At 37.5% G+C, this 13,070-nt stretch overlaps 1 pseudogene; it reads left to right on the top strand.

Moving 5' to 3' along the window:
• The first annotated feature begins 270 nt into the window (after positions 1 to 270).
• The window catches only part of LOC140845234 (E3 ubiquitin-protein ligase Mdm2-like), an 83,780-nt pseudogene continuing 70,980 nt past the window's right edge, over positions 271 to 13,070 (top strand).

The raw sequence follows: 13,070 nt of genomic DNA, 5'->3' as shown, positions 1-13,070 counted from the left end.
TTGGAGAACTTAGTTTCATTTTATAAACTTTTGTTTAATGCAAACGAAATATAGCAAGTGTACAGACTTGACAAATGTAAAACAATCTGTTCTGCTGAGAACAAGATGCTTGTTTAGACTTGACTAAAATGTGGAATCTAATTGTCTGTAGACAGTAACCATACCTATAACCTGTAATAATTAGATTGTGAACCTTCCCTCTGGAAGAAGGACTATGTACCACTCAGATAATTGGAAAAGAGAAGTTGGAAATGCAGGAGGCACAGCCCGATGACTGAATGGAGGCCCATGCCTGAGACTGTGCAGCCAAGCGGGGTCACCACCAGCCCCACAGCTCAAACGGTGTATTGTATGAAGGAGAAAAAGCCACCTGTTCCTCCAGACTCTACTGCTATGTCAGTCAACGCCCTTCACTGTAACTACGAAGTCAATGGCGCCCCCTGGAGGTGCAGTGCATAGCCAGCTAACCTTACGTGCAGCCCTGAGCTATGTCACAGGATGTGTGGCAGCCCTCTAATGTGAGAGGCCCTTGGAGGATGGGTCTAGAAGACTGGTGGGGGCTGCAGCGAGGAATGACAAGAGGGGAAGCTACACCCTCCCACACCGACCCACATGTTCCTCTAGTGATGAAGTAGGAAAAATCCATGCCCAGAAGAGCGGAAACACGCTGGCGGTGTCTGACTGTCCTATGGAGTGGCCTGTGGTGAGACAGGGTAGATGGGGCATGAGGAAAACAGGACGCAGTACATGGTGCAGCCACGCGTCATTAGAATGAAACAACACTCCAGCCTATAAAACTAGGAATAAAATTCCTGTCTTGTGAGTTTGTTGTTAGGATCAAAGGTCTGTCCATGCATATACCTATATTACTTGGCAAGTTGCAAGTGATTAAAAATGATCACGATTGTATAAAACCCAGCTTCATTACACTGACATTTTGGCAAATCGTACAGGAATCTTACTGGCACTTTTAATTATTCCTCATGCTATGTTAGAAGGAGCCAGGCAGCCAAGACTCTCCTAACACTGATAACAGGTCCATCTCCCCATTACTCGCTACAGAGTCAATCTCCCAAAGTCTCTGGACCTCCATTTCCTCATGGATAATAGGACTCCCTTCCCAATGAGATCCTGTCTACTGATTCTACACCTTGTAAAGATCCTCATTAAAAAAAGGACAGTGTGTGTGTTTGTCTGCATGCACATCCATGTGTCTTCTGTTTCTTCTAATTCCTCTGTCTGATTGTCTGCTTTTACTAACAGTAATCTCTTCAGAAAAAATATAAATGAGCTTGCATGCTACGTTTTGAAACAAAAAAAAAGGGGGCCTGGGAAACTACTGGTCTTTGTTCCCTCTGGGGAAAATAGGAATGGCTAGAGTGCAGAAGGCACAGGCAGCCCATGAGTTCTTGGGAGCTGGGAGTACGCAGAGAGAGGCAGAGAGAGGGTCCCCCTTCAGAATCTGAAGGAACTCCCATCCCTTTCACAGCATCCATCCACCCTGGGGTGCCATTTCCTGGTGACCACTAGGAAGCTTTCCTTGAACTTGGTAAATGCAGCCTTGGAGCTGACTAAGGACGTTCTCAAATTAACAAGTACCTCTGTTTTAACAGAGAAGGAGAGAGAGAGAAAAAGAGAGGATGGGAGGGAGAGTGGGACAGAGGAAAATCCATGAGCACCTAGTGTGGACAGGCTGAGACTATACTGGTAGTATTCATGATTTCTGTACGGACCCATGAGTTCTTGCATTTTAATTCTGTAGGTGTTTCTGCCAACTTGCCATATGTAACACCAAGTGAACATGAATAGAAAAATTACCACTCATACCCCTCTTACTTTAATAAAAATTTCAGAGACTTGAAATTAGCATGAAAGCATGTACAGGTGCTTTATTTTATAAATAAAAAAGTTAGAAGAAAGTCAGTCAGTGTTAGCAGCACATTTTCCGGGGGTATTTGGGACATGTGCACATCTCTCCCTTAGTCTATTTCATGGATTCAGAAATCAAAGGGTACCAGATGAGAAAGTTTGTTTGGTCTGGATAATCACCTGTTAGTACCGATCTCATCTAAAAAAAGTATCTGCACAGATTCTTCCTCTTTGTCCTATGCTTATTTTTGACATAAATGACTTGCTCACATTGAGCTCCATTGACTCTAAAACATGTGCGCCTTGTCTCACTTTCTGTTTTCACATTTGAAAAAGATTCATAAGTTATGAAAACTTATTTCTAGTAAGACTAAAGTCACTGCATGCAGGTGATTTGGGGCATAGGCATCTATATTCCATTATTCCATAAGCATAAAGACAAATGTTATTGCACATTTTCCATACATATGAAGGAGGCATTTTCCAATTCCAAAGTTTAACATAATAATATCATTCATGTATTACTTTTCTTTCCTTTTCAAAGTTTTCTTAACTCTCCTCAAGAAACTTACAGGAACTTTTATTTCTTAATGATTGTTGCAGTTGGCATTATTTTTCTGTAGCAAGGAGGGGAACACTATGCTGACATGGGACTTGGGGATCCCACATGAGCTGGGGTGGTAAACATGCCAGGAATATTGGGGGAGGTAGTAACTGCAGAATCCAGACAAGGTTAAGACTATTCTACCATCCAAATTGGTTAGTTAGTACTTGGTCTCCTCTAATTTATACCCACCTCCCATCCCAACGTCCATCCCCTCCACACACACACACACACACACACACACATGGATCTGTATGACTTTCAAAAGTCAAGCTCTGATGATGTAGCACTTTCTCTAAATCTCTAGAGACCAGCGGCTTCCTACCATCTGCTCATCAAGGCTGCATCCTTTGGACTAATGTGCAATGTTCTTCCTGACTTTCCCTCTTCCAGCCTACATTATTCCCAGTGACTCTTCAACCCTCACCAGGAGCTAACTAGGGTTTCCACTGATTTTAAATGAGAGACAGTGCCCTACTTAGGTTCTAGAAATCTGTGCACAGAATAGCAATTCACAAGAGGAGAAAGGTACTGAATTGGATACATGATCTAAAGAAAGCCTTTAATTTTTAGAGGCTTTAACAGTAACCTAAAATATAATTTCATCCTTGATACTTAACAATTGTAGATACCATGGTGTGTACCTATGCACGCCTCAGGTGAGTGTGGGGAACACTGCCACCTTCTACTTTCAACTGCCGAACACTTGAAACAATTTACTGAGCACCTGCAATGTCTCAGACCCTCAGCTAAGTATTTATTCATGTATTTAATAGTCATAGTGAGTCAGCGAGACAACAATTATTCTCTTACAGATGAGAAAGCTGAATACCAATGAGGCTAAGTGATCTATGTAAGACAAACAGCCAGTAAGTGAACCAAGATTCAAACTTGGATTTGACTTCTTTATCAAGGTGGGCTTCCTGGAGGAGGTGGTCTGAACTTCAGTTTGAATACTGATCACTCAGACTTCTGAATATTGAGTTAATTTACTAGTATGCTATCCTTGTCATCTACAAATTATATAAAATGCAGTTGATTTCAATACCCTAACACAAATCCACCCCATCTCTCATTTATAGAAGCACTGATAAACTTAATTAAGTCAGGGAATTAATGCTGATTGATGCTAACCATTTTACCTCCAATGTCTAGCACTGTTGTCTGGCACATGAGTGGTGGTCAATGTCTCTTAAATGAAAAGACAGATCCTGGGCTCAAGTTTGTACCAATGATTCTGGGGACCCTAGAGAAGTGGACAAGTCAACCCATCCATGGACAACAGACAAGTGATCACTCAAGCCAGACTCTTCTGGACACTTATGCACAGAGACTAGAATCAGGTGTTAAGTCTGGATTAAGATAAGTTCGGATGGGGCAGTTGTTAGTTCTCCATCTTCAAAAGCCCAAAATATGATCTGTTTCCATCTTCCAGTGCATTTCTTATGGGCTTTACCAAGCCACCAATGATGTAAATAAAACATTCGGGTTTCTTGCAGAAACGTTACTCCACTATCCTTCATGCAATAATGCAGCACTTTGTTACAAGCTTTATAATGAGGCTATGAATTTAAGTGATGCATGGCTTTTCTGAGGTTCAATATGCATCACAACAGCCTGTATTAACAATTTAAAACCATATAATGTGCTTTATAAGCTAATAAAGTAGCTGCCTCTAAATGATTTATCAAATATGAATAATGCATCCAGAAATAACTCACAGGAGCAGGCCAGCCCTTCCTTTGCTAGCTGGCTTTTCCTACAGATGCTACTGAGAGCACATGGGAGCTGAGTTCCTGAGTCCGAGCCACCAGCTTCCTGCTCTGCCAGGAAGCCTGCCCGAGTCCCCCCAGAGCCTCCCTGCCTAGCCTCCGGCTCCCAGTGTCCCAGCAAGCCTCTTTGCCTCCTCCCACTCTGCCTGTCTCTGCCCCTTTGTCCTCCCCTCTCGGCTGCTCCCATGTTGGTCTTCCTCAGCCCCTTATCCTTCCTGCTTAGGTCCAAAGAGGCGAGGGGCTATCCTAGAAAGTTTCCATTTAGGAGAATTTACACATAGTAGATCACACAGTCGGCAGACTCAGTGATCGGAAGGGATAACTCTGAGGGCTCAAGGTCCCGAAAGAACACACTTACACAGGGTTTCTAGGCTTCTAAGATATAGTTACATAAGAATTTAAACTTCTCAAGCCCCTAAATACTAAGTAGATTTCATGCTCAGAACTTTGGCTTTTCAAAACTGTTCATGGACACCAACTGATTATCTGAAGACTCAGACCACAGTGGATCTCTAGCTGGGCTTTTTTTGGGGAACTGAATTTTAGAAATAAATATACATATGGACAAAACCAAAAACACAGGGGGTACATTTTCAAGAGAACACTGCTCCTCCCTAACAAAGAGCTACCTAGCAACCTGGCTCTTTAGAAGCACACTGGACAGCCTGAACAAGCTAAACAAATTAAATTTCAGATAGTCATGAGCACTTGCTAGGAGAAAAAAGACTCATGACTCAACAGTCCCTAGCAGAGAAGCACGAAGACAATGGTCACCACAGGCCAAGATAATTTTTTAAAGGTAGACTTTCTAAAAATTTATGAAATATATGTGGGGCCTGCCCAAATGGATTAGGCCCCTAAAGAGCCCCAGCCACAGGTTGAGCCCACATTCCCATACCAAGTGCCAAGGGGTAATGCACCAAAGGTCACATGCAGGGTTGGGAAGCTGAGAGAAATACCTTTTTGACAAGTACAATGCCACTGTCCTCTCAAAGTTGGAATGGGCAGCAAAGAGGAAAAATCTCTGGAGGCACAGAGAGCAGGTGGCAGGTGGAAAATAAATAACAAATAGAATTACTCAGCAACCCAAAACCTTAGAACTAGTCTGTAAAGTAGAGAAAGCAGCTCTCCCAGCACTCACAAAGTTGGAAGTTTGTCTGCAAAGTATAAAAAGATCTCTGGAATATTTCCAGTACTCATATACCCAGCTTTTCTAAAGGAAAAATCCTAACATGACCCTCAAAGTTTTGAAATTAAAGATGAATTATAATTCTAAATTAATTCTAAATTAATTAACCCTCCAGTTTTAAATTAATTAAACCCAGACCCAGGCCATTAAAAAACTAAACTCATTCAGACCCTCTCCTCCAACAGTATCTAAACAGAGTTAAGTAGCCCTTTTTAGAATTAGACCTTGTTTATCTCAATCTCTACTGTTTTTTCTACAAAATAGCTGGCATTCCATCAAAAATTTCAAGGCACGTGATGAAGCAAGGGAATACACTGTATGGTCAAAAGAGAAAATACTAAAGAGATGGTCTGGGTAGAATTAACAGGCAGGAACATTAAAATAACTATAATGGAGTTTCTACTTCTGGTCATGATGGAGTGACTCTGGTTGGCAGACTGTCCCTCCTGCTATAATAACTGTAAAATACATTGGTAGATGCTTTTCTGGCAGTAGAAAACAGGCAGCACCAGACTCTGAACCTAAGAGATGGGGAGCTCATCCACTGAGCTCCTTGATCACCTGCTTAGGGAAAGTCCCCATATTTGGGCAAAAAACTGATGCAGCGCTAGTAGAACAGGACTGTCCTATTGAAATTAAGAAGAAGAAATCAGAACTTAAGTCTGCTGAAATGGGTCATATGTATGGAACAGAATTTTGGGGAAGCGGAAGCTATGAAGAGAAGGGTTCCAGAATTCATTATAGGACCCCCACGAGTCTAGGTTGAGAGAAGCTGTATGTGTTTGGGAAGCCACCAACTGGGGAGCAGCTGCTATGGGTTGAGATGAGCGGAGACACTAGAAGCTGAACACTACTAGTGGAGAAAGTGATGCTGAGGGAGGATGGAGTACCAGCTGTGCCAGGTAGAGGGGTCTCATCAAAAATTTAACAGCCCTACCGGCCAACTAAAATAATAGGAAGTCCACTCCTTATGAGTGAAGATCACACCTTATAATAAGACCTACCCTTTATTCACCTTAAAGAAGACTAAAACCAAGCCTTAACAAGACCCCTAGGGGGACAGAATTTGAAGGTTATGTCAAAGTTCAAGGTGCTTGGGAAACCTTGTGAGCATTCCACAGATCTGCATCAACAAATAAACAGTAAGCCTCCCTGTTTAAGGAAATCAGCCATTCATGGCACTGCCAGCTGAAACAAAAACATATTTTGTAGTCATGTTTCTATACACCAACAATAAATAATCCAAAAAATAAATTAAGAAACCAATTCCATTTATAATAGCATCCAAAAAGAATAAAACATGTAGGAATACATTTAGCCAAGGAGGTGAAAGACTTGCATACTGAAAATTATAAAACATTTAAAAAATGAAGATTATCTGAAAACACTGAAAGACATACCATGGTCATGAATTGGAAGACTCAATATTACTGAGATTTCAAATAATCCAAGGTGATCAACAGATTGAATGCAAATAGTTTCAATATCCCAGTGGTCTTTTTTTGCAGAAATGGAAAAGCTGATCCTCAAATCCATATTTGGGACCTTGAGTAGCCAAATCAATACTGAAAAAAAAACTGACTCATTCTTCCTGATTTGAAAACTTACTAGAAAGCTGAAGTAATAAAAACAGTGTGGTTCTGGTAAGAGGATAGAAATAGAGACCAATGAAATAGAACTGAGAGTCTATACGTATGCTCACATACCTATTACCAATCATTTTTCAACAAGGGTATGAAGACAGTCCAATTAGGAAAGAGTACTCCCTTCAACAGAGGGTGCTGGGGAAACTGAATATCCATATATGTATAAAAAGTGAATTGGACCTCAATCTCAAACCATAAACACATATTAATCCTAAATAGATCATAACCTAAAAATAAGAACTAAAGCCATGAAACCAATAAAGGATAACATAGAGGTAAATCTCCATGACCTTAGATTTGGTAGTGAGTTCTTAGATGAAAAACAAAAAGAATGTATATGAGAAAAATAGATACATGACTTTGTCAAAACAAAAACCTTTTGTGCTTTAAAAAGCATTATCAAAAACATGAAAAAGCAACCTACAGAACCTATAAAATATCTGTAAGTCATATATATGATTAGAATATCATGTTCACAATATATAAATAAGTCACACAGTTCAACAATAAAAAGATAACCAATCTAATTTAAAAATCAGCAAAGGAGTTGAATTGACATTTGCATGAAAAAAGATATTCAAAGGCCTGGGAAACATGAAAATATGTTCAACATCATTAGTCATTAGGGAAATGCAAATCAAAACTGCAACTAAGCAATTCCTGACACCCACAGGATGGTAATAATTTAAAAAATGGAAAAATAACAAGTGTTATTATTTAAAAAATGGAAAAATAACAAGAATATGGAGAAATTTGAAACCTTGTACATTGCTGATAGGAATGAGAAAAGACTCAGCTGCTGTGAAAAAGAGTTTAGTAGTTCCTCCAGAAGTTAAATACAGAATTATCATGTCATCCCACAATTCTACTCCTAGCTATACACCCAAAGCATTCAAAACAGGTCCTTGAATAAGTTCACGCATGTTGGCAGCACACTATTCACAACAGCCAAAAGGTGGAAACAGCCCAAATGTTGATCAATGGATTAGTGGATAAACAAATAGTGCTATATACACACAATGGAATGCTACTCAACTGCAAAAGGCAGTGAAGTACTGATATGTAAAACAACACAGAGGTACCTCAGAATCATTATAAGTAAAAGCAGCCAGACAAAAAAAGGACAGATACCATTTGATTCCATTTTAATGAACCATCCAGAGTAGATAAATCCACAGAGAGAGAACACAGATTGGAGGTTGCCAGGAGCTGGGGTAAGGAAGGATGGGGAGAAGCTGCTTAATGGGCAACAGATTTTACCTTGAAGTGACGGAACTGTTTTGGAACTAGATAAAAGTGGCGGTTGAGTAACACTATGAATGTACTAAATGCCTCTGAAGTGTTCACTTTAAAATGGTCCATTTTATGTTAAATGAATTTTACCTCAGTATTGTTAAAAACTATATATATATAGAACAAAAATGGATAGAACTAAAGGGAAATATAAAAACATTCTATGTTGAAAATATAAATAAATTCATAATTTCAATAATTTATAGGACATTTAGATCAAAAGTCATTAAGGATAGAAGATGTGGGAAAAGAACAACAAAACAAATGACTTTCAACCAACTTGATTAAATTGGCATTTAGAGAACATTATACTTCCACACTGAGGAATGCACATTAATTTCAAAGGAGTATGTAACATTAACTAAGATATATGCTGAGCTATAAAACAAGTTTAATAAATTCTATAAAACTGAAATGAGCAGAACATATTTTCTGACCACAGTGGTATTCAATTAAAAATTACTACAATAAAATCATGAAGAAAATCTCCAAATACTGGGAAATTAAACAGCACAAATTTGAAATAATTCATGGGCAAAACATACATCAGGAGGGAAATTAGAGAGTATTTCAAACTAAAAGATAATGAAAACACAGGCTATCAAAAGGCAGCTAAGCATTAATGATAATGAGTTTTATAGCTTTAAATGCCTGTATTAGGAAATGGGGAAAAGAATAAAATTAGTAATCTAATATTCCAGTGTGTAAAATAGCAAAAGAATAATAAAATAGACATAAAGTAAGAAGAATAAAGTAGATATCCAAAGGAAGAAGAAAAATGAGTAAAAAGCAAAGATGAATTAAATAGAAATGGACAAACAACATAGAAAAGAATGAATTTAAAACAGTTTCTTTGACAAAATAAAATTGATAAAACTCAAGGTGACTAATCAAGGAACAGAAGACAAAAGTCAAATTATTAATATTGGGAGCACACAAAGGTAACATCACTAGAGATCCTAAAAACACTAACATGATAATAAGGAGATACTATAAACAACTTCATAACAATAATTTTGACACCTTGTATAAAATTAATGAATTTCCTCCAAAACAAATATAAGTAGAAATTTAAAACCTGAATAGCCCTAGAGCTATTAAAGTAATTAAATCATAATCAGAAATAGTTCTACATAGAAATCTCTAGGCCTAGATGGCTTCTCCTATAAATTTCATTAAAAATTTAAGGAAGAATAAAACCAATCCTACAAACATTCTTTCAGAAAATAGATGAGGAAGGAACAATTCCCAATTAGTTTTATGGGGCCAACATAGATCTAATACTGAAACGAAGTTCTAAAAAATAATTATTGATCTATATCTCATGTAACATAGATATCTCACACATCTCACATAATATCCACAAACTAAAAGAGTACATTTAGGCTACGCTTTACAAAATTATCAAAAACATTAAAACCCTAGGAATAAACCTAATGAAAGATGTGCAGGACCTCTAAATTGAAAACTACCAAATGCTGATGAGGGAAATTAAAGACTTAAGTAAATAGGGAGGTATGTTATGTTTATGGATTGAAGACTGAACATCATTAAGATGTCAATTCTCATTAAATTTCTACAGACACAAACCAATTCCAATGAAAGCCCCACCAAGCTTTCACTGGTGTTGAATAAGCTGATATACTGATTACAAAATTTACATGGAAATGTGTATTAACTCAAATAGCCAAAATTATCTTGGAAAAAAATTGAAGGATTTATATTACCTGATTTTAAGATTAATGTAAATTCCTGGTAATAAAGTGTGGCATTGATCTAAGATCAATGAAACAGAGTAGAAAGTTTACTATCCCTCATAAATATGTCAAAAATGGATTTATGATGAATACAAGTCAATTAAATAGGAAAAGAAAAGCCTTAAAATAAAAAGAAGTGTTGAAACAAAAGTGGAATTCCATTTGTGAAAAATAGCATTTGACTCCACTTCATTCCAAACACACACAAAAATTAATCTTAAACATAAATGCTAGAACAATGAAGTTTATAAAAGTTCCAAAGACTATCTTCATGTCATTGGAATAAGAAAGATTTTTAAATAGAAAATAAACCCCAAAAGCACAAAGCATAAAATAAAACAGAGAAACACAATGTTATTGAAATTAAAATTTCTTCTCATCAAAAGACAATATTAAAATATTTTAAAAAGTAAAAGGCAAATCACATATTGAAGCAAATATACACAAAAACATTTATGTACATTATGGTTTCTCTCCATATATATATACATACACACATACATATGTGTATCTATGTGTGTGTGTGTGATATATATATATATGTATGTATATATATATATATGACCTTGTTTACAGAATATATAAGGAGCTCCTACAAATCAACAATGAAAAAGGCAACATATTGTAAACAGAAACACACAAAAAAGCTAAAAGAGCTACTCTACAAATGATGACAAGCAAATGGCCAATAAATACATGAATAAGGACTTGGACATCAGGGAAGGAAATTACTACCACAGTAAGATAGCTTTTCATACCCAGTAAGGTGGCTAAAATAAAAAATATGGGCAATATTAAATGTTGACACACATACAGAACAACTGGAGCTCTGTCACCTTCCTGCTAGGAACATAAAATGGCACAAACATATTGGAGTACTATTTAGCAGTTTCTTATAAAATTAGACATTCATCTACCCTAAGACTATGCCCTAGTCAGTCAACTTCTTGGTATATTCTCAAAATATACTAAAGCCATATGTACACACACACATGCCCACACATGCACACACACACACACACACACACACACACACACACACACACTTCACTTTTAATAAAGGATCTTCATTAGCAGCTTTATTCATAAAGGCCCTCAACTAGACATAACCCCATATCTATCAACAGACATATGTATAAACCACACGCGGTATCCTCAGTGATAAAGAGGAATGAACTGCTGATAACTGCAAAGATCTGAATGAATGAGAAAACACTGAGCCAAGTCAAAAAGCCAGACAGAGCACATGCAGCTTGATCCAATTTATGTGAAGCCTGAAAACATGCAGGACTGCTACATGGTAATCAAAATAAAATTTTCCTCTGGGCTGTGCGAGTGAAAAGGGTTAGCCAGAAGGGAGCACAAAGAAACTCTCTGATATGATGGACATATTTGAAATGTTTTGAGTGGTAGTTACATGCATATATAAAACTGTCAAAAATGTAGAAATGAACATTTAAGATCTGTGCAGTTAATTATACATAAATTATACCTCAGTACAATATTACTATATCATAAAAAGTAAAAGAAAGTCACAGTAATAGTAAATATAAAGATGGCAGTCTGCTGCCACTTACCTCCACCCTCTGACTAAATAGCAAAACCTCCCCATGAGGTGAGAAGGGGGAGAGGGTGATGCAAGGCCTTCCTTAACAAAAACATCAGTTAACATTTCAGATGGTTACTGGGGCAAAATGGCAGTAATAATACATGGATTATATCACTGAACATTTACTAAGGCCTTATCTACTTTGCATAGAAGAAAAAAAATAGAGGCTTAAACAACTTGCCTAAATTCTTTTAGCCTGTAAATAGTGAGTCCAGGGATGAAACCTCTGACTTCAGAGTTCCTCCCTTTTACCATGACTCTGCTGTGCCTCCCCTAAACATCTTGTTCCTGATGCTGGGAAAATAGGTTTGAAATCCACAGTGAAGTGGGCTGAAACAAACCACAGGGATATAAGCTAAACTACCTGAAAGCTCTCCAAAGAATTATTCAAACTAAATAGAAATGAAAAAAGGTGGGGGGCAAATTCAACAACAATGAGATACTAGTTGACACTCACAAGAATAGCAAAAATTGGAAAGGTGCATGATGCCAGGTATTGGTGAAGTTGTGACCAGAGAAGAACTCTGGCACATTGATCATGCCAATGTCCTTCACCATGTTGGAGAATATTCAGAAGGTATTTCATGTAATTTAGTGAGCATATGGCTTACGCTTAATCACTTCCATTCCTGAGCACATATCTCAGAGAAGTTCTATAAGAGGATCTGTACAAAGTAGTTGATCGCAGTGTGGTGAATGTTTGTGTGTGTTATTGTAAAGCAAAAAGTTGAGGGATACTCAGTAGAAAAATGGTTAAGTAATACATTATGGATATGATGAAATATACTGTGGAAGCATGGACCAGATATAATATACTGCAATGTAAATTGATTGAAAAAAACATACTTTTAAAGAATGAAATAGAATGAGATTAAGGCACATGCACGTTAAAGCAATATGCGCCAAACAACACTACCTAGTATGCATATTTATGGACATATTTATATACTTTAGAGTGGAGATCTATTGATGAAGGAGGAGAATACAAAGAGAGGTCAGGAACAGGACAATTTGAAAATAACAAGTAAGGCCTACCTTTAATCAATGATAATAGTTCTAGGCATCAAAAAATATGATAAACTGAATTTTAGCTCCTGACATTCATAAAGACATCACTTTGAGATTTAAGAAAAGTTATTGATCCTACCTGAGCAAACAATTTTTGGATCCAGTTCTGTGCAAATACATGCAGGGCAGCTCTAGAGAGTGACTCACGCACCTCAAAACAGTGAGTTCCAAAAATGTGTGTGCACACACACACAACCTGCAGATGTGCATTTCTACAGAAGGCTGCCCTGTGAGGCAAAGTGGAGAGGAACATGGAAATCTCC

The sequence above is a fragment of the Manis javanica genome, chromosome 1, assembly GCF_040802235.1.
Source record: "Manis javanica isolate MJ-LG chromosome 1, MJ_LKY, whole genome shotgun sequence".
Taxonomy (NCBI): Eukaryota; Metazoa; Chordata; class Mammalia; order Pholidota; family Manidae; genus Manis; species Manis javanica.
Note: the sequence above shows the minus strand (reverse complement) of the source record. Positions and strands in the feature narration are given on the sequence as shown.